Here is a 19,257-nt window from a genome sequence, read left to right as displayed (position 1 = left end):
AGATTACCAGAGGCTTCAATCAAACACAACATTTTTATAGACTTACATTACTAAGCTCCTTAATTAGATGTAAATTACACTTAATGGTGATCTTTTTCAGTCCAAGAGTAAATGACTAATATCTATAGTGATAAGTGCCAGCATTCTATTAGAAATTCGGCTTTCATTAAATGTTCACGGCTCCCCCAAGATATGGTGCTTTGTGGGAAAGTATATCAGATATGTATCGTTTCACACAAAGTCATCACTGTATCTTGTTGGTATAATGATGATGACCTAACAGTGTAAAAAAGTACACAAAGATCATCAGATAAATAGGGATGATCAATACTACTTGGCATTTCTTAGCTCATCACCATGTCCAGTTGTCTCTTCAGTAACTCTCTGCTCCACTTAAGAGATCCCTTGCAATTTTAATCACTGTCCACCACGTCAGTTACCTGCTCAGAACATTCAACTAGATTAGTCAGGTATCTCTTACACTTCACAAATTGACAGTCATTCATAAGATCAGCTTTTCAGTAAGTCTGTCTCGAATAATATGTCCCAATAATTTCTCCACAATTTATGTCAAACGAGCAGATTTTCTTTCCATAGCTTATTAATTAAAAACGTTCTGTTTGTTGTAGTTCGTCAGTAAATGTACTCTGCTGTTGTTTTTTGGTAAATAGGCTCTTTGCTGTAGGTTGTGAGTAAATTAAAAACCTAAGTCCCGCCTTGACTCCAATTCATTGGCTGGCACAGTGGTGTCAATAAGTGATGCTTCACAGCCAATTGTATATGTTGGAAATGTAGTCACTATTGTTATATGTTTGGTGTGGTTAAGGGAGGGAATGCAATGAGAATATCCTTATTAAAGGAGAAATTGCTTAAAATTTAATTTTTTTTGCTATCTCAGCATTTTCTAATAACATGATTTTTGTGTCAAGAAACAGTTTATAAACAACAAGTGCTACTTGCAATTATACTGCACCGTTAACACAAGAGAAAAACATAGGGATGGGACCTCAGGGTGGCACAGTGGTTGGCACTGCTGCCTGATAACACCAGGGACCGGGGTTCAATTCCGACCTTGGGTGACTGACAGTGCATCATTCTCCCCGTGTCTGCGTGGGTTTCCTCCGGGTGCTCCGGTTTCCTCCCACAGGCCAAAGACATGCAGGTCAGGTGGATTGGCCATGATCAATTGTCCCTTGGCATCCAAAATGTTAGGTGGTGTTACTGGGTTAAGAGGATAGGGTAGAGCCCGGACCCTAGGTGCAGGCGCAAAGGACCGAATGTCCTTCTTCTACTCTGTGGTGATTCTATGATTCTAACTTCACACGTTCACTAGCAATAAAACTTGACACCGAGCTGAAGAAGCAGATCACTGGGCATTCATCAAATTGCTTTGTCAAAGGTATTGGGCGAGATTCTCCGCAAATGCGGAGAATCGTAAAGGCTGCCGTGGGACAGGCCGTGACCCATGGCAGCCTTCACGCCCACTTCCAGGGCCGATTCTCCCCCCCGGGTGGGGCTAGGAGCACGGCCCAGTGCGTCACGGCGGAGCGGCCTTGACGACGATCGTCAAGGTCGTACGCAAAGCATCACGCCGGCTGACGCGGCCAATGACGTCAGCCGCTCGTGCGCAGGTTGGACAACGCCAACCGGCGCATGCGCAGTTGCCGTCTTTTCCCTCAGCCGCCCCGCCGATCTTGCGGGGCGGCGGAGGGAAAAGAGTGCATCCATTACAGACGCACGATCGGTGGGCACCGATTGTGGGCCTATGCCCCCCTTGGCACGGCCGTGGTACTGCCGCGCCAATCGGGCCCCCAGATGCCCCAAACGGACATCTGGCGCCCGTTTCACGACGGCAGCAAGTAGGTGTGTTTGCTGCCGTGTTGAAACGGGCGTGAAGGCCCGGCCGCTCGGCCCATCAGCCTCTGAGAATTGGTGCTTGCCGGAAAAAACGGCGAGCGGCGATTCGTGGCGTGGGGGAGAATAGTGGGAGGGCGTGAAAAATGTCGTGAGGCCCTCCTGCTACTCTTCCACCCGGCGTGGGGGACGGCGTGGGGGACGCCCACTATGCTTACAACTTCAAAGAGCAGGGAAATGAAGATCAAAATCTCCTATTTTTTATTTACAAATATTTCTCAAGATATTAATCTTGGAGAATTCCGTCCCTAGTCCCACTTGGCCACATTTGGCCTATATGCCTCTATGCCCATGTAACTGTCTTAACTGCTTTTTAAAGGAAAAAATCGTACCCGCCTCTACGACTGCCTCTGGCAACCCGTTCCAGATGGTCGCCACCACTGTGTGAAAAAAGTCTCGTCTGGTCACTTTTGTGTCTCTCCCCCCTCACCTTAAACCTATGCCCTCTAGTTTTAGACTCCTCTACCTTAGGAAAAGATGTTGACTATCTACCTTACCTATGCTCATTATTTTATAGACCTCATCCCTGAACCTTCGACACTCCAGGGGAAAAAGTCCCAACCTATCTAGTCTCTCCTTATAATTCAAACCATCAAGTCCTGCACAATGCCAGGCTGTAGTTGAGGCGAATGGCACAGATGTATCTAAAGGGTGGCATGATGGCACAGTGGTTAGCACTACTACCTCACCAGCAGGGACCAGGTTCAATTCTGGCCTTGGATGACTGGTTGTGTGGAGTCTGCACGTTCTCCCCCTGTCTGATCAGGTTAGGTGTATTGGCAATGATCAATGCATGGAGTTACAGGGATAAGGTGGGAGAGTGGGACTAGGTGGAGTGCTCTTTCAAAGGGTTGGTGCAGACTTGATGGGCCGAATGGCCTCCTCCTGCCCAGTAAGAAGTCTTACAACACCAGGTTAAAGTCCAACAGGTTTGTTTCAAACACGAGCTTTCGGAGCACGGCTCCTTCTTCAGGTGAAGAAGGAGCCGTGCTCCGAAAGCTCGTGTTTGAAACAAACCTGTTGGACTTTAACCTGGTGTTGTAAGACTTCTTACTGTGCTCACCCCAGTCCAACGCCGGCATCTCCACATCATGGCTACCTCCTCCTGCCCTGCAGGGATTTCATGAAACGTATCGAGGATTCTATGAAATCCTTTCAATTGTCACAAGTAGGTTTACATTAACACTGCAATGAAGTTACTGTGAAAAGCCCCTAGTCGCCACATTCCGGCATTTGTTCGGGTACATGGAGGGAAAATTCAGAATGTACAATTCACCTAACAGCACGTCTTTCGGGACTTAGAACATAGAACAGTACAGCACAGAACAGGCCCTTCGGCCCTCAATGTTGTGCCGAGCCATGATCACCCTACTCAAACCCACGTATCCACCCTATACCCGTAACCCAACAACCCCCCCTTAACCTCACTTTTTTTTATTAGGACACTACGGGCAATTTAGCATGGCCAATCCACCTAACCCGCACATCTTTGGACTGTGGGAGGAAACCGGAGCACCCGGAGGAAACCCACGCACACAGGGGGAGGACGTGCAGACTCCACACAGACAGTGACCCAGCCGGGAATCGAACCTGGGACCCTGGAGCTGTGAAGCATTTATGCTAACCACCATGCTACCCTGCTGCCCCTATGGGAGACTTGTGGGAGGAAACCAGGAGCACCTGGAGGAAACCCACGTGGACACAGGGAGAATGTGCAGACTCCGCACAGAATGTGACCCAAGCTGAGAATCGAACCTGGGGCCCTGGCGCTGTGAAGCAAGTGCGCACAACTGTGTGACCGTGCCACCTCTGTGAGCTCGCTAAGCACACGAGACAGAGAAAGGAATAGAAGGATATGCGACAGCATCAGATGAAGAAGCATGGGAGGAGATTGAACTGGAATGGTTCAGTTTGTTGAGCTTCAAAAATGTATAAGAAAAATGTATAAGAGTTAAGGTGAGATTCACTAGAAGCGTTCCAAATGATATGGGGCTTTGATAGCGTAAATGGGAAGAAAGTATTTCTACTGGCAGAATGGTTGTGCCCCAGGGCACAGATTGAAGATAAATTGCCAAATGATCCAAGGAGAAGGTGAGAATTTGTTTTGTTTTTTTAAAACATGGCTAGTTGTTATGATCTGGAATGCACTGCCTCAAGGTGTGGTGGAAGCAGATTCAATAATAATTTTGCAAAGGGAATTGCATGTATACGTGAAAAAATTGCAGAGTAGGAGAATGGGACTAATTAGATAATGCTTTCAAAGAACAGGTACAGCGCAGTTGGCCAAATGACCTCCTCCTGTGCGACATGATTTCATGTGTAAGTCTTTCCTGAATAAGTCAAGCACAGACCAACGCAACCAGCTTTCTCTCTTAGTATTTCAAAACAAAATAAATCACCATTATTGCAGGTGCGCTACTAATTAGATCTTGCCAGCTCTTGTTCATTAAAGTTTTATTAAAGTTTATGTGCACACAGGAATATTTCTAATCTAATGCTGTCATTTTCTCCATCTCTAATTGCATTAAATTACTTATTTAAATACATGAATAGTGAAATAATCAGCCTGTAACTCATTTGAATGCATGGTTAAGAAATGAGCTTCGTATATGCGTCAATAATCCAGAGCAGAAAGCATTATATATACTTTTTAAACTGCTGAACAAAAACAAATTAACCCACAAAGCATATGCAAAGCAGCTGGTGATGTGGAAGAGGGAATCATAGCTATTATTGTCATTATTCATAACTACAACCAAAACAAAGACACCAGAATGCTTCAGTTAAAGATAAATAATAGTGTTCACTACACCAAGAGCAATTAAACAGACAGAATTATGCAAGTGAGAACTTTGGTTAACAAATTATTTTTGACAGTTGCACACATTGGAACAGGAGTAGGCTATTCCATAAGACAATAAGTAATAGGAGCAGGAGTAGGCCATTCAGCCCTTCACTTCTGCTCTCCCGTTGAATAAGATCATGGCTAACCTAACACTCACACAGTCCACTTTCCTACCTTCTCTCCTTCACTCTTAATTCCCCTACTGCTTACAAACCTATCAATCTCAGCCTTGAAAATGTTCACGGCTGTATAAGGCTCTGGTCAGACCCCATTTGGAATATTGTGAGCAGTTTGGGCTAAGGAAGGATGTGCTGGCCATGGAAAAGGTTTAGAGGAGGTTCACAAGAATTATCCCATAAGACCACAAGACATAGCAGCAGAATTAGGCCACTTGGCCCATCGAGTCTACTCCGCCATTCAATCATGGCTGATATTTATCCCATCTCCATTCTCCTGCCTTTTCCCCATAAACCCTGATCCCCTTATTAATCAAGAACCTGTCTATCCCTGTCTTAAAGACATTCAGAAGAGGACTCTGGGTCCTCATAGAGTTTAGAAGAATGAGGGGGGGGGATCTTATTGAAGCGTGGAGAGGATGTAGGAAACACTAGAACCCGAGGGCACAGCCTCAGACTGAAGGGACTTGAGATGAGGAGGAATTTCTTCAGAGGGTGGTGAATCTGTGGAACTCTTTGCCGCAGAATGCTGTGGAAGCCAAGACATTGAGTGTCTTTAAGACAGAGAATCAGAAGGAGTTCAACATTTCTACCACCCTCCATGCAGAAATAAAATGTACCCTAATTTCAATCTCGAATGACTGAGTTCTAATTTTAAGAAAGTGCCCCCTTGGCACGGATTTTCTCCACCTAGCAAAATAGTTTATCTAAATCAAATTATTTTAGTTTTGAATCCTTGGTCACATCTCCTTTCAATTTGAGGGAGTGCAACCTGCAACCTGTCCTCAGAACTTAACCTTCAAGTCACGGTATTCTTACATATCTCAAACTTGTGCAGAAATGACACTGGTTTATAAGCGTGCAATGGGTTTAATTTATAATGCTTTTAAATATATCTGCAATCAGAAAATGTCTGCACCATGCTTGCCCCAGTTTTAGCTTCCAACAACTTCTGTGGTGTCTGTTTACCTTGCTCTGCATCAACACCCAGGCTTAACCAATCAAGTACAGTGAACATTGGCCAGTTACCAGAGTCTCACAATCGAACATAACAATTGAACGCTATAGGTATATTTCTGTAGTCCGAGTGACCACCAGCAGTTACATGATATATTTTAGCATAAACATTTAAAGCACTTGCCTTTTGTTCTGTGGCTTGTAAGTAAAGTTATTTTAAAATAAAATCTCGGCAATTATCCAAATAAGCATGTTGCCACTTGGACAGTTTGTAATGTTGCATTTTGGAAAAGATTGTGTGTATGTTTTCTTAGCAATGCTAGCAGCCGCCGAGAATGACCCCGCTATCCGACGGGACTCTGCCATTTCTTTTGTCCATCATTTGGGAATGCCCCGCCGAGGTCACACTCGCCTCATTTCCTGCACCAACGAGTCATTTTTAAATGTCTCCTCAATCTTTGACTCCCTCCTTCTGCTGCTCCACCTCAGCCTCCGGACCCCCCCCCCCCTTACTGTCGCACCTCGATCTCCCCTTCACCCCACCTGTTATGGGCAGATCACCCCCATATCTGATCCCTGGCATAGGGAACCTAGCACCCTGGCAGTTACCCTGCCAGCCTGGCAATGGCACCCAGGCACCCTAGCAGTGTCAGGGTGGCATTGCCAGTTTGCCTTGGTGGCAATGCCAAGCTGCCAGACTGGAAGTGCCAAGGCGCCAGTGTGATAGGTGCCAGTTTAACACACTGCCCACAGCCCGATCATCCGAGGGCATCGAACCTGCAGCTGCCGTTACGCCTGATCCATGTTGGTGTGACAAAATCAGAAACTCTCAGCAGATCTACGGCATCTGTGGAAACAACGTCTCGGGTCTGAATGACTCTTTGTCACAGGTTTAATTTTCAATATCTGAAGATTCCAATTCCAGGTATTTTCAAAGTTTGCAGACTATGATGTTAATGTAAAGTCACCATAGTCCCAGATGACCATAGGCTGCTTTCCCCATTGAGGGTCACCACATCTCAGGAGAGTGGCACGGTTGAGAAGGCGAGGCCTTCATGAATAACCTCAGCCGGTACAGGAATTGAACCCGCGCCGCTGGCTTTGCTCTGCATCATGAATCAGCTGTCCAGCCAACTGAACTAAACCGGTCAATGTAGGACTGACTTGACAAGTAGGCAAAAACAAAGTCTCTGGTTATGACAGGCTTGAAATAGATTAAAACCCATCACATTTCTACTTCTCTTCAGTTCCAAAGAAGGGTCACATTGGGCTCGAAACATGTTGGCTAGACCTGCTGAGTTTTTCCAGCACTTTCCGTTTTTAACTTGAAATAGATTTCCTATTTCGAAGCAAAATAGCCACTAATTTTTTTGCAGGCATCAGACTGGCTTGATGGCACATTATTTTTTGACCTAACTTGGTGAGGTTTGCTTAGGTTTCCAGCAATCCTTTGGGTTTGTTCCAGTCAAAACTTACACAGCTCTCCGCTTCCTCCTGAAAACGTCGCTTGGCCAGAAGCAGCACTAATGCTATTCAGCTGTTCAACCTGGCTGTGCAGTGATGTAGGAGCAAGATGTGAGGTCAGAAGAGCAGACTGATGACGAAGAAACAACATCACTCTTTCACAGCCACCAACTCAGATCCAGACACTGCGTACACTCATAACATGGCCACTTAAGAGGTGGGATCTGCTTGTGATAAGATGGAGCATGTACTTTTGTTTTACTGTGGTATCTGGTAAAGTATTAAGGAACTTTACAGGGTGCTCGCTGTGTCCGAACACGCTTGGGAGGCCCAACCACATAAAAAAGAAATCTTGCAATTATCCAACGTTTTTCAAAACCTCTACTTTAAGAGTATAGTTACTTTTTTAAACTTTATTTTGAAACTACTAGAATGGCCATTGTGCCACAACATCACTGCCATTGTCCTGGGCAGCCAGAGGGAAAGGATTGCACAGGTGCCAGTGCCTTAGAGGGCAAGGGCACACATGGGTTCTGCTCAAGGTACTGAGATGAACATTTTGATATGAAAGAGAATGGGGTGGCACGGTGGGGCAATGGCTAGCACTGCTACCTCACGTCGCCGAAGACCTGGGTTCGATCACGCCCTCGGGTCACCGTCAGTGTGTAATTCGCACAGTCTCCCCGTGTCTGAGTGGGTTTCACCCCCACAATCCAAAGATGTGCAGGGTAGGTGGATTGGCCACGCTAAATTACCCTTTAAGTGGAAAAATTTAAAAAAATAGAATTTTATCAAGGAGAATGGAGGGATCCAGCAGCCACTTTGTGCACACCTTTGTCCAGAGCTTGGAGACTATGCCTTCCATTGACAGCTAACTTCATTCCAACAAGTGCGGACCCAACCTTGATGTAGCAGCCGGTGGCCAATTTCTCAGCTTCCAGTACAGCACAAGCACAACTTGTAGCCATGGATACTCAGGCTGCTGCCATCATGTTTGTGGATATTAGTGCAGAATTGGGTTCTCTACAGATGCTGCTAGACCTGCTGAGCTAATCCAGAATTTTCTATTTTTATGTCTGAGAAATACATGTTGTCCAATGGCTACAGTGCTTTAAATGACAGCTGGAGCACACCCCTTTGAATACCACTGGCACAACCATTTCCTGCCCTGTACTGTCCATGATTTGCAGGTGGCTGTAGGTCGGAGCAGTGAGTGGCCACGCTGAATCACCCGGGAATGGCATTGTGATCCTAATGGTGCCCTGATTTAAATATAGTTATGAAGTTCCAGTCTGTTTTTGACAAGAGTGCTGGATATAGGCCATTCCAAATTTGCAACTGGTGACCCATCAACCAGTGACTTTTCCCTCCCAATTAATTTTCAATTGAATTTCCAATGAAAAGTGTTGTAACTCCCGCAAGGTCTAGCAGGTGATAATCATCGATCCCTCGGTGGAATTCGTGGAGTACGAGTCCACCAGGTAGGGGGCGGAGGCCAACCACCTGGGGCTTGTTATGAGCAATGTATAAAAGCAGGCCCAACTCAGAACCTGGTGTAATCAATCCTCCCATCTAGGATTGCTCTGGGAGTGAGATGCTGCAATACGAAGACCTTTGTAAATATGTAAATAAATTCCATCTTCGTTCACAACAGCTTTACTCCGAGTTATTATAAAAAGCAACGGGAAATGAAGAGGAAATAATCTCTTCTGCTGCTTTTAACCTGCCTAATTACGCCATCATTGTTAAAACAGAATAACTGGCTGTGGCTGTTTGTGGGATCTTCCAACTCCCCAGCCAGGAACATGGGCAACCAATGGTAAAGTGATTAATTGGCTGGGTAGTGCAGTGGCAAAGCCTTGCGATGCAATGGGTAACGTCCCGACCACTGGGCCAGAAGCTCTGGCCATGCAAAGTGCATTCATAACATGGCCAAATAGGCTGATTATCAGCCTGTACATCCTTCCAATATCCCTAATAACAGGTAAGAGCAGAATAATTTCCTGGTCATCCAGACTGCAGAAGGCAACGGCAAACCACTGCAGTGCTCTGCCAGGTACCATCATGGACCAATCCAATGAAAGTTTATGGTTGCAAATGACTTCTTCAGGCATGGTGTGTTGGGATGTAAAAGATGCTATATAAATGTGCATCTTCTATCGTGCTTACTTTGATCAGAAGAGTCATTCTTGTACTGTAACTTACAAAACACACAAAATATGCTCATCTGCTCCATCTACCATTGATCTGTGTGCTTCAGTAGGACGTAGAGTCTAAACCTAAACTGTGCCCTTGTACTCATTAATGAAGAATTGCAACAATTTCAGAAGTTTATATTGGACTCCCTACATTGATAGAAGTCATATTAAAGGCACTGAAACCCATTTATTGTCAGCACAGTTTGGAATAATAAAATGCTTACCACTGAGGTCGAAAATCAACAAGCTATTTCCTATTAATGTCTGATCCTATCGTGTGATATCAGGCAACCTGGTTTGCAGGGGCTGGTTTAGCTCACAAGGCTAAATCGCTGGCTTTTAAAGGAAACCAGCAGCACGGTTCGATTCCCGTACCAGCCTCCCCGGACAGGTGCCGGAATGTGGCGACTAGGGGCTTTTCACAGTAACTTCATTGAAGCCTACTCGTGACAATAAGTGATTTTCATTCATTCATGCAAGACAAATGTAATTTGAACTCAACAAACATATCCAAGGCTAGAAAAATGGGTTAAAAGTGTCACTCGCCCTGGAACTCCATTGATCAGGTAATAGGCTCATCCTTACACCTAATACATTTATTGAGTAACATTTCTTTGTGAAATTCCCTTTCTCATTTATTGTTTTTGATCTCATATTGTCATGATGATGATGACATTTTTAGTTGTAATATTTGGGTGCAACTATTTTTTAAATTTAAAGTACCCAATTCTTTTTCTCCAATTGAGGGGCAATTTGGTGTGGCCAATCCACCTACCTTGCACATCTTTTTGGCTTGTGGGTGTGAGGCCCATGGGCCTAATTTTCTATTCCCACCCGTGGTAAAAGTCATGGTGGGCTGGGGCCACTTAATTTAGTGTAATGGAAAAAATCAAGTTACCTGCTGGCGGGAAATTAGTTTGGAGTTTTGTTCTCCCAGTTTCTCCTTGTCCATTACAAAAAGCCATGTTATCATCAATCAAGGAGCTGGAATAAAACATTTAGCCCCAACATGTGTCCTCAATATTCTCAACAAAACTAATGCTTCATGCTATATTTCTCTTCATCTTTCTATTTGTTGTGGACAGTTTTGGAACACCCATTAAGCGGCACTGTAGCACAGTGGTTAGCACTGTTGCTTCACAGCTTCAGGGTCCCAGGTTTGATTCCCGGCTTGGGTCATCGTCTATGCGGAGTCTGCACGTTCTCCCCGTGTCTGCGTGGGTTTCCTCCGGGTGCTCCGGTTTCCTCCCACACGTCCCAAAAGGCGTGCTGGTGAGGTGAATTGGACATTATGAATTCTCCCTCTGTGTACCCGAACAGGCACCGGAATGTGGTGACGAGGGGCTTTTCACAGTAACTTCATTGCAGTGTTAATGTAAGCCGACTTGTGACAGTAAAAGATTATTCTGAAGCTTAAATATTTGCATCTTGTATTCACATTCTCCCTGCGCCATCTTCTATTCAGAATGATGCTTTCCTCAGATCGCAAGATGTGATGACCTATTTCCTTTGCTTTATTACACAATCCAGTGGTTTTTAAAAGCCTAGCTTGCTGTCGCCAAGCCATCACTTTCTCTTGCATTCGGCCCTCATTTCTATTCCTTGAATGATGTCCTGCATTCCGGAGCTTCATCTTGCTCCAAGGTTTTGAAACAGAGAAAAGAAAAGCTGGACAGCTATTCCAATTACCAAAGAAATGTTTTACAGTAAATGCCATGTTAGGCATTCTCTGCTCTTGCAAAGGAATCATTAATAGTGGTGGCATGTTACAATTTTCAAATCGCCAGCCTTTCGTACAGATTTCAATGGGAGGTTTTAACTGTAAACCTTAAGCGCATGAAAATTAACTTTGAAACATAAAAGGTGTGACAGGGACTGAAATTGTGGTTCTTCCTCATTTTACCAGAATGGATCGGAGTATGGCGGGGAATGTTTTAACCAAGACATAGCTAAAAGCAACTACTATTTTAAAGAAGCACTTTACTTTTACTTCTCTGAGCTGAGTGTTAAATTTAGCATGACTATAAAAGCCAAGTCATTGAAATCCAGTTCAGTCATTAAATTACATGATTCCATTTCATGTACTGCAGAAATTTTAATTTCTGGAAATGAACCAGTGATTCTTATACTGCCATAACCAAATATTTTTTTAAAATACAGGTGTTTAACCAGAAGTGATGCCTCAGTAATTTACCAAACAAGATAACTCTTACATCAGAAACACATGTATTTACTCTCAAATAACACTTTTTTCCATCTTCAATTATAAACTTAATCTGCAACAGTAAATGAGCTGCATTGCGGAGATATGAACGGAATAGAGAGAGAATTGTAGGCGCTCATGGGGTGCACAGTGGTTAGCACTGCTGCCTCACAGCTCCAGGGTCCCAGGTTCGATGCCCAGCTTGGGTCATGTGTGGAGTCTGCACATTCTCCCAGTGTCTGCATGGGTTTCCTCCGGGTGCTCCGCTTTCTTCCCTCAGTCCAAAGATGTGCAGGTTAGGTGGACGATAAATTGCCCATTAGTTTCCAAAAGGTTAGGTGGGGCTACTGGGTTATGGGTTAGGGTTGGACACGTGGGCTTAAGTAGGGTGCTCTTTCCAAGGGCCGGTGCAGACCCAATGGGCCGAATGGCCTCCTTCTGCACTATAAATTCTATGATTCATTGAAATGATTCTAAGAGGAGCATATTCAGAACTTGTGTGGGGAAAAGAAAAAGTAAAATGTGTCATATATAAAACCATATAGATACACAGAAAACAAATCATAATTTAAGGGAAATTCATTTCAAGGGGAATTTGCTTCAAGAGAAATCTACATATAAAATAGATGGCTCATTTGTTTATTGCTTATTTTTGTATTGTGGGTATGTAGCCACCGAAGTTGGCCATTCCCTAAATACAAAATGGAGGAACGCAAAGCTTGCAGATTAAAATGGACAATGTAAACAGCACAAGCAGGCTGCACCAAGTCAATGTGTATTCTGTCTGCTAAGAGAGCAGACCGCACCGAAACGAACATTCCGCATACTAATGAGGCAATCTCCGGGATAGTTAACATAGCAATGGAACGATCCCAGGGGCAATGGACACAAATGGGGAAGTGATTGCAACAGTGTATGAGAAACCAGACACCCCGGCACCAGTGGGGTCCGAAAACAAAGCACCTGAAGGCCCGCCCAGTAGCCAAGGAACAGCCTCAGTATTGGGGGGATTCAAACATATCGATTGGGAAGAGACCCAATCGATTCACAGCAGGAAAAGGGTCCGCCCAAAAGGGCGTGAAGCCCTGGGACCTATAAAAGATAGGTCCCACACTTAGTTCGTTCTCCTTGACCATCCCTCCTCTCTGGACCAGCGCCTCGACCAGTTTTGCCAAAGAAGACCTTGAACGAGAGAGAGAGAGAGAGAGAGAGAGAGAGAGAGGAGAGGGTTTGGGACAGCAGCCGCCAGCAAGTAAGTCTCACAACGATCGCTACCAGAGATAGACACTCCTGACCCCTTTTAACCCGTACCAACCTGAAGTCTGCAGACCAGAGCAGAGCAAGAGGCCTTGTCCCCTGATCCGGCAGTTCCCTTGAGATAAGTATTGGTTTATTTAGTGGTAGGAATAGTTTAATCCCCTTAGCGTGTGCATGGGTAGTATTATAATTGTATTATAATAAACTCAGTTGTTTGAACTTACTAATTGGTGAATGGTTTTATTGCTTTGAACTTGACCTCGAGACTTGTGGCGGTATCTTAACGATACCTGGCAACTCCAGAGCGAAGTAAAGAAACAGAGCCAAATTGAGTGTTAAACACACTCACCCAGAACGAGCAACAGGTAGGATAAGAGCGCCATTAATTACCCTTCATAATAGACGATGAGATGAAAATACATTAAAATTGGGGACAGCACGGTGGCACAGTGGTTAGCATTGCTGCCTATGGTGCTGAGGACTCGGGTTTGAATCCCAGCCCTGGCTCACTGTCCATGTGGAGTTTGCACGTTCCCCCAGTGTCTGCGTGGGTTTCACCCCCACAACCCAAAGATGTGCAGGATAGGTGGATTGGCCACACTAAATTGCCCCTTAATTGGAAAAAATAATTGGGTACTCTAAATGAAAAAAAAAAGAAAATATAAGAAAATCGAAATTAATTCAAGTGGAGACACAAACTCAATTCTACATAAATAAAAACATTGACAATGGAGAAAGTTATTAAATTATGAATAAATTCCCAGGACCTGAGGGGTCAATCCTTTAATTTTTGCAGAAATAATAATCTTTGTTAGTGTCACAAGTAGGCACATTAACACTGCAATAGTTACTGGGAAAATCCCCTAGTCACCACACTGAGGGAGAATTTAGAATGTCAATTCATTAATAGCACGTCTTTTGGGATTGCCCCCTTTGCCTTCCTCCACTGTGCTACTGCTTTCCCTGTGGTCAGCAGTTCAAACTCCGCCTGTAGACTCTGCTGCTCCCTCAGAAGCCCCGCCTCGGGGGGCCTCCGCATATATCCTGTCCACTTAGAGTATCTCCTCCACCAGTCTCTCCCTCTCCGCTCTCTCTCTCTTTTCCCTGTGGGATCGAATTGAGATGCATTCCCCTGTGACAACTGCCTTCAGAGCCTCCCAGACCGTTGCTGCTGCTACCTCACAAGTATTGTTTGTTTCCAGGTAATCCTGGATGTTCCTGCTAATCCGCCCGCAAACCTTTTTGTCCATCCAATCTCCAGAGTGGGCGCTGCCCTCTCTCCTCAGTAAGCCGCAGATCCACCCAATGCGGGGCATGGTCCGAGACTGTGATTGCTGAGTATTCTGTCCCTGCCACCTTTGGGATTAAAGCCCTGCTCAAGACAAAGAAGTCTATGCGGGAATAAACCTTTTGAACGTGGGAGAAAAAAAGAGAACTCCTTCACTCTCGGCCGCGCGAACCTCCAGGGATCTACCCCCCCCCCCCCCCCCACATCTTGTCCATAAAACCCTTCTGTTCCTTAGCCACTGCCGGTCGCTTCCCTGTCCTGGACTTCGACCGGTCCAGCTCGGGGGTCAATGACTGTGTTAAAGTCTCCCCCCAAGATTAGGTTGTGTGATTCGGAGTCTGGGATTTTGCCTAGTATGTGTCTCATAAATTCCCCTCCCACTTTCCACTCACCATTATATACCTGCCCCCCTTATCTGCCACAAGTCTCCCAGCCTCGAATGCCACACCCTTACTGATCAGAATTGCTACCCCCCCGGTCTTCGAATTCAGCCCTGAATGGAACACCTGGCCTACCCTTCCCTTTCTCAATCTCGTGTGATCTGCGAGCTTTAAATGTGTCTCCTGAAGCATTGCTACATCTGCCTTTAACCCCTTTAGATGGTCGAACACGCCGCTCTTTTGACCAGCCCATTCAAACCCCTCACATTCCACATGATCAGCCTGGATGGGGGGGCTAACCCCACCCCCCCCCCCACCCCCCCCACCCCTCGCCGACTAGCCATCACCCTTTATTGGCCAACCTCGAGCCCGCACCTTTCGCTTCCTCGAGCGCCCCCACAGGGAGCCACCGCCCAGGACCCTCAATTGGTACCCCAAAATTGATACCTCCTCTGTCAGGAAAGCAGCATCCACCCCCCCCCCCAAACAGCCCCACAACCCAAACCCCCTCGCCAAGCACCAGCTGAGCACTTGCTCAACCCCCACGACGCTCCAGTGATTCAGCTGACCCATGCTGACCCTGGCGCCGATCAGACTGTCACCTCATTGTCCGGGCCCTTCTCCCCACATGAATAAACCAATTAAAGTACCTCTCCAGCCCCAGTGAGTAAATAGTAACATGAAATGAAAAATAAACAGAAGACACTAACATTGCCCCGTGAGGAGACACTTGTTGAACCAAAGCTCCAACTTCCCAAAAAAATAAATAAATAAATAATTTTTTTAAAAATCGGACTAAGTACCCTTCCTCCCTCCATATCTCAACTTTGCTGAAAACACTCACCCTCCAGCTGCCACCACAGTCCTTACACCCAACATTGTATACAATCTTATATTAGAAACGGTACCGTGTTACCCAGCCCCACCGCCGCATTCTACCAAAGCTTAACTGTCCTTTAATTCGAGTCCAGCTTTTCTTGTTTGATGAATACCACGCCTCGTCCGGCGTCTCAAAATAGTGATGCCGTTCCTTGTACGTGACCCATAGCATCGAGGGAATACTGCCATCCCTATCAGCGTCTCCTGCATCTTGGACACAAATGCTCCCACATCCGACCCCTCCACACCTTCGGGGAGGCCCAAAATTCTCAAGTTCTGTCTCATGGACCTGTTTTCTAGGTCCTCCAGTGTCTCCTGCCACTTCTTGCGGAGGTCATCCTGCACCTCCACCTTAAGGGAAAATAGGACCAACTCATCCTCATGGTCGGATAGCTTTTTCGCCATCTCCTTAAATCGCTTTCCCTTGAGTCAACTGAGTTGCGATCATTTGGTCTATTGATGCCTTCATCGGGGCCAGCATGTCCTTTTTAAGATCAGCAAAGCAGCCCCTAAGGAACTCCTGTTGCTCCTGTGGCCACTGCGCCCATGCACCCTGGTCTATACCAGCCACCATGCAGTGCCTCGGCGCCCGCTCCGCACGCTTCTGTCTGTTGGGACTTATGCTTCACCTGGCCAATCCTGGTCCAGCTATCCATACAACAGAGAGGGAATCCTTTTGGTAGCGTTTACTTCACCAATCTGCCCCAAAAGGTCCGTGAAAACACCTGAAAAAGGTTCGAGACGGGAGCTGCTGAATGCATGACCTACTCCTCCATGGCCGCCACCGGAAGTCTCGTCACTGCTTCTTCAATGGCCTTTGCAAGATCTTTTCACAGTTGTTCCCTCTGCTGCTGGAATTCAGCTTTGATAAAGGCCTTCAAGTCAGCTTGAAGCCTTTAAGCTCGCCCTTCCCCCGCCTGCATGCTGGAAGAGGCTTTTGTCTTTGCTGCACCTCCAGCCAAATGTTTCACTGTTTCTGCCGGGTCTGGTAACCAAGAGACATACCATTCCTGGGGGTAAGTACTCCTCCAACATTCACCTACATCTTTTCATCAAAATTCCACCCCGTATTGAGTCAAAAAAGAGCTCTTTTCTGTAACCTTGGGCAGGAGCTGCCTTGTGTGTGACCACTTACTCCATGGTCCACACTGGAAGTCTATTTTGTGGTCGCTGTGAACGCTACACCAACCATCCTGGATTTAGAAACACATGAACAGCGCATGGGACCAGGTGTCTATTTCTATAAGTAAGAGACAGCTGGATTAGAAAAGATTAGCATAAGAAGATTGAAGAAAACAACCAAGATGCTACAAAACTCAAATAATCTCCAACGAAGACCAATCAAGAAGCCTGACCACCAGGACACCCAGTAAACTATGTCAAAACGAGGCATTCTTTAAACTGCAGTTTGAAGTTTTCCTTTCTTCCTCTGTGCTAGAAAGTGCTTCTGATAAAAAAAAAAGCACTCCTATTAAATTTGGCTGGAGCATTAGAACTTTATAATTCCTTTGAACTCACTGCTGATGAGGATGAAATAAAATCTAACGGTGCAACAAAGTTCGATACTAGCAGGTGAAGAGACCCATAAGCGCCACATGTTCAGAAAAAGGCAGCAGTTAAGAGGGGAGTTGGTAGATTCTTTCATAACTGCTTTCAATTTGAGAGCGCAGTCCTGTAACATTTCCTCAGCATCCAATTCAATGCTGCGTGATCAAGTTGTTTTTGAGGTAAATTCCGAACGTTTGCGCCAATGAACGATTTTACTGCTAGAAGGTGCGATTAATATGTGCAAAGCCAGTGAACAGGCATCGACTAAAATGCAGAGGTCGTGGCAAAAGGAAAGAGCGCGAAATCAGCTAACGTGGCTAACACCATTAATGCGGTTTTGCAGCAAAGAAAACTGCGTACAATGGCAAATGTAGCAAACCTTCAAGACCCACGTCTGCCGATGTTTGCAACCCACACCGGCCAACCTTTGGTGACCCATGCTGACCGAATTTCGTGACTGACTTTTTTGCTTACCTTTAATGCAACAGGTGAGATTTCTTTGTCCTCAAGATATCACTTGCTTTGTCAGTCAATGTTACGTTTCTGCTAAGGGCTTCTTCAGCTGATGATTTAAGTTTTCGCTGCTTCCTTTGAAAAAAAATCAAGAGGTTTGTTCTCAAACTCGCCCTGCTTAGTCTTGAAATGCTTTTGAAGTTTTGAATAATTAATCTTTAATTTGCCAGCACGTCCCCGCACATAAACGCACATGGGCCTTGCATTCCGATTTCCATTGGCACAATTAATAAAGCCGTAATTCAGGAAATCATCTTTATACTGCTTTGTTTCCGATTTCAGCTTCTTCATAATGAGTTGCTCACCGGAGGCCCTGGAGCTCACACCAGAACTGCTTTGTCCTGTCATGGAGTCTCCTGACAAGCTCGCTGCAGCACATTCAGTTGTGAGATCCTGGCCTGTTTTTGTCTCTGGCCCTCTCTTCCTTATTACAAACTAATCCACCTTCAGTTCTTCACACAATCCTGTTGCTTATTTGCTGGCGGCTACAAGATAGAGGAATCTTTTCTTCAGGATTTTGCAGCCAAAGCAAGGTTTGCATGACATCATAGTAGATGGGACCTGGCGCATGACCTGATCTTTTCACTACTTCTGGTGCAAAGACACTGCTGTTTTTAAAAATAAATTTGGTCCTGGGACAACACGCTGACATCAAGAGGTGGTGGTACTTGGTCACTGCGCTGATATTCTAACAACATGGTACTGAGATAACGAGCTGATGTCAGGAGGTGACATTCTGTCCCAGTGGCTGTGCCTGATCGGACATGCATATGGACAGCATTCTCTTTTTAAAAAAAATACAGCACATTGGGTGGGATTCACCCCTGGCGGGTGGGACCGTGGGGGGGGGGGGGGGGGGGGGGGAGGGGGGGGGGGGGGGTGTCCCGGCATGAGGTGGGACTGAGTGGAATGAACCACTCCGGTGTCGGGCCACCCCAAAGGTGCGGAATCCTCTGCACCTTCAGGGGTTAGGCCTACCTAGCCCCGGAGTGGTTGGCGCTGCGCCGGCCAGCGGGAAAGGGGTTTGGCGCCATGCCAACTGGCGCCAAAGGGCCTCTGCCAGCCGGCGCAGGTCAGCGTATGCACAGGAGTGCTAGCGCGTGCTGGCGTCATCCCCGTGCATGCTCAGAAGAATGAACAATCTGCCAGATGCATCAGCCTGTACAGAGCAGAGAAAGCAAGAAAGAAATGGAAATCGTCATCAGTCCATGGATCAAAGTGGACATGGATTTGATTTATTTTCAAGGTCGTGGCTATCTAGTTGTCATGGACTACTACTCCAACTATCCAGAGGTGATGATGTTGAATGATTCGACAGCACGATCTGTCATCAGGGCAACAAAATCAATTTTTGCATGCCATGGGATACCTTTACTCACCGTTTCTGACAATGGTCCTGGTTTCTCAAGCTGGGAGTGGACACAGTTTACAGAGAAATACAACTTCAATCACATTACTTCAAGCCCATGTTATCCTCAGTCAAATGGAAAAGCAGAGAAGAGAGTAGGAATAAATCAAGAAATTGTTGCACAAAAGGATTGTTGATAATCAAAATCTATTGTTGTTGATGTACAGAGAAACACCACTGTCAACTGGATTATCACCTGCTCAGGTGCTAATGGGTAGACGACTTCA

At 45.8% G+C, this 19,257-nt stretch overlaps 1 protein-coding gene across 15 annotated transcripts in view; it reads right to left on the bottom strand.

Annotated features, from left to right (window-relative positions):
* eys (eyes shut homolog) overlaps window positions 1-19,257 on the bottom strand; it is a 3,376,609-nt gene that overhangs the window by 2,931,240 nt on the left and 426,112 nt on the right. For 3 of the 15 annotated variants that reach the window (XM_038800705.1, XM_038800706.1, XM_038800713.1), the window contains one exon: window positions 17,584-17,697. The exons of the other annotated variants lie outside the window; for them this stretch is intronic. The gene's annotated coding sequence lies outside the window, so the exon portion shown is untranslated. The remainder of the gene's footprint in view (window positions 1-17,583; window positions 17,698-19,257) is intronic. 15 annotated transcript variants of the gene reach the window in all.

Source organism: Scyliorhinus canicula, chromosome 6 (genome assembly GCF_902713615.1).
Source record: "Scyliorhinus canicula chromosome 6, sScyCan1.1, whole genome shotgun sequence".
Taxonomy (NCBI): Eukaryota; Metazoa; Chordata; class Chondrichthyes; order Carcharhiniformes; family Scyliorhinidae; genus Scyliorhinus; species Scyliorhinus canicula.
The sequence above is the reverse complement of the archived record's forward strand: the minus strand, read 5'-3'. Positions and strand labels throughout refer to the sequence as shown.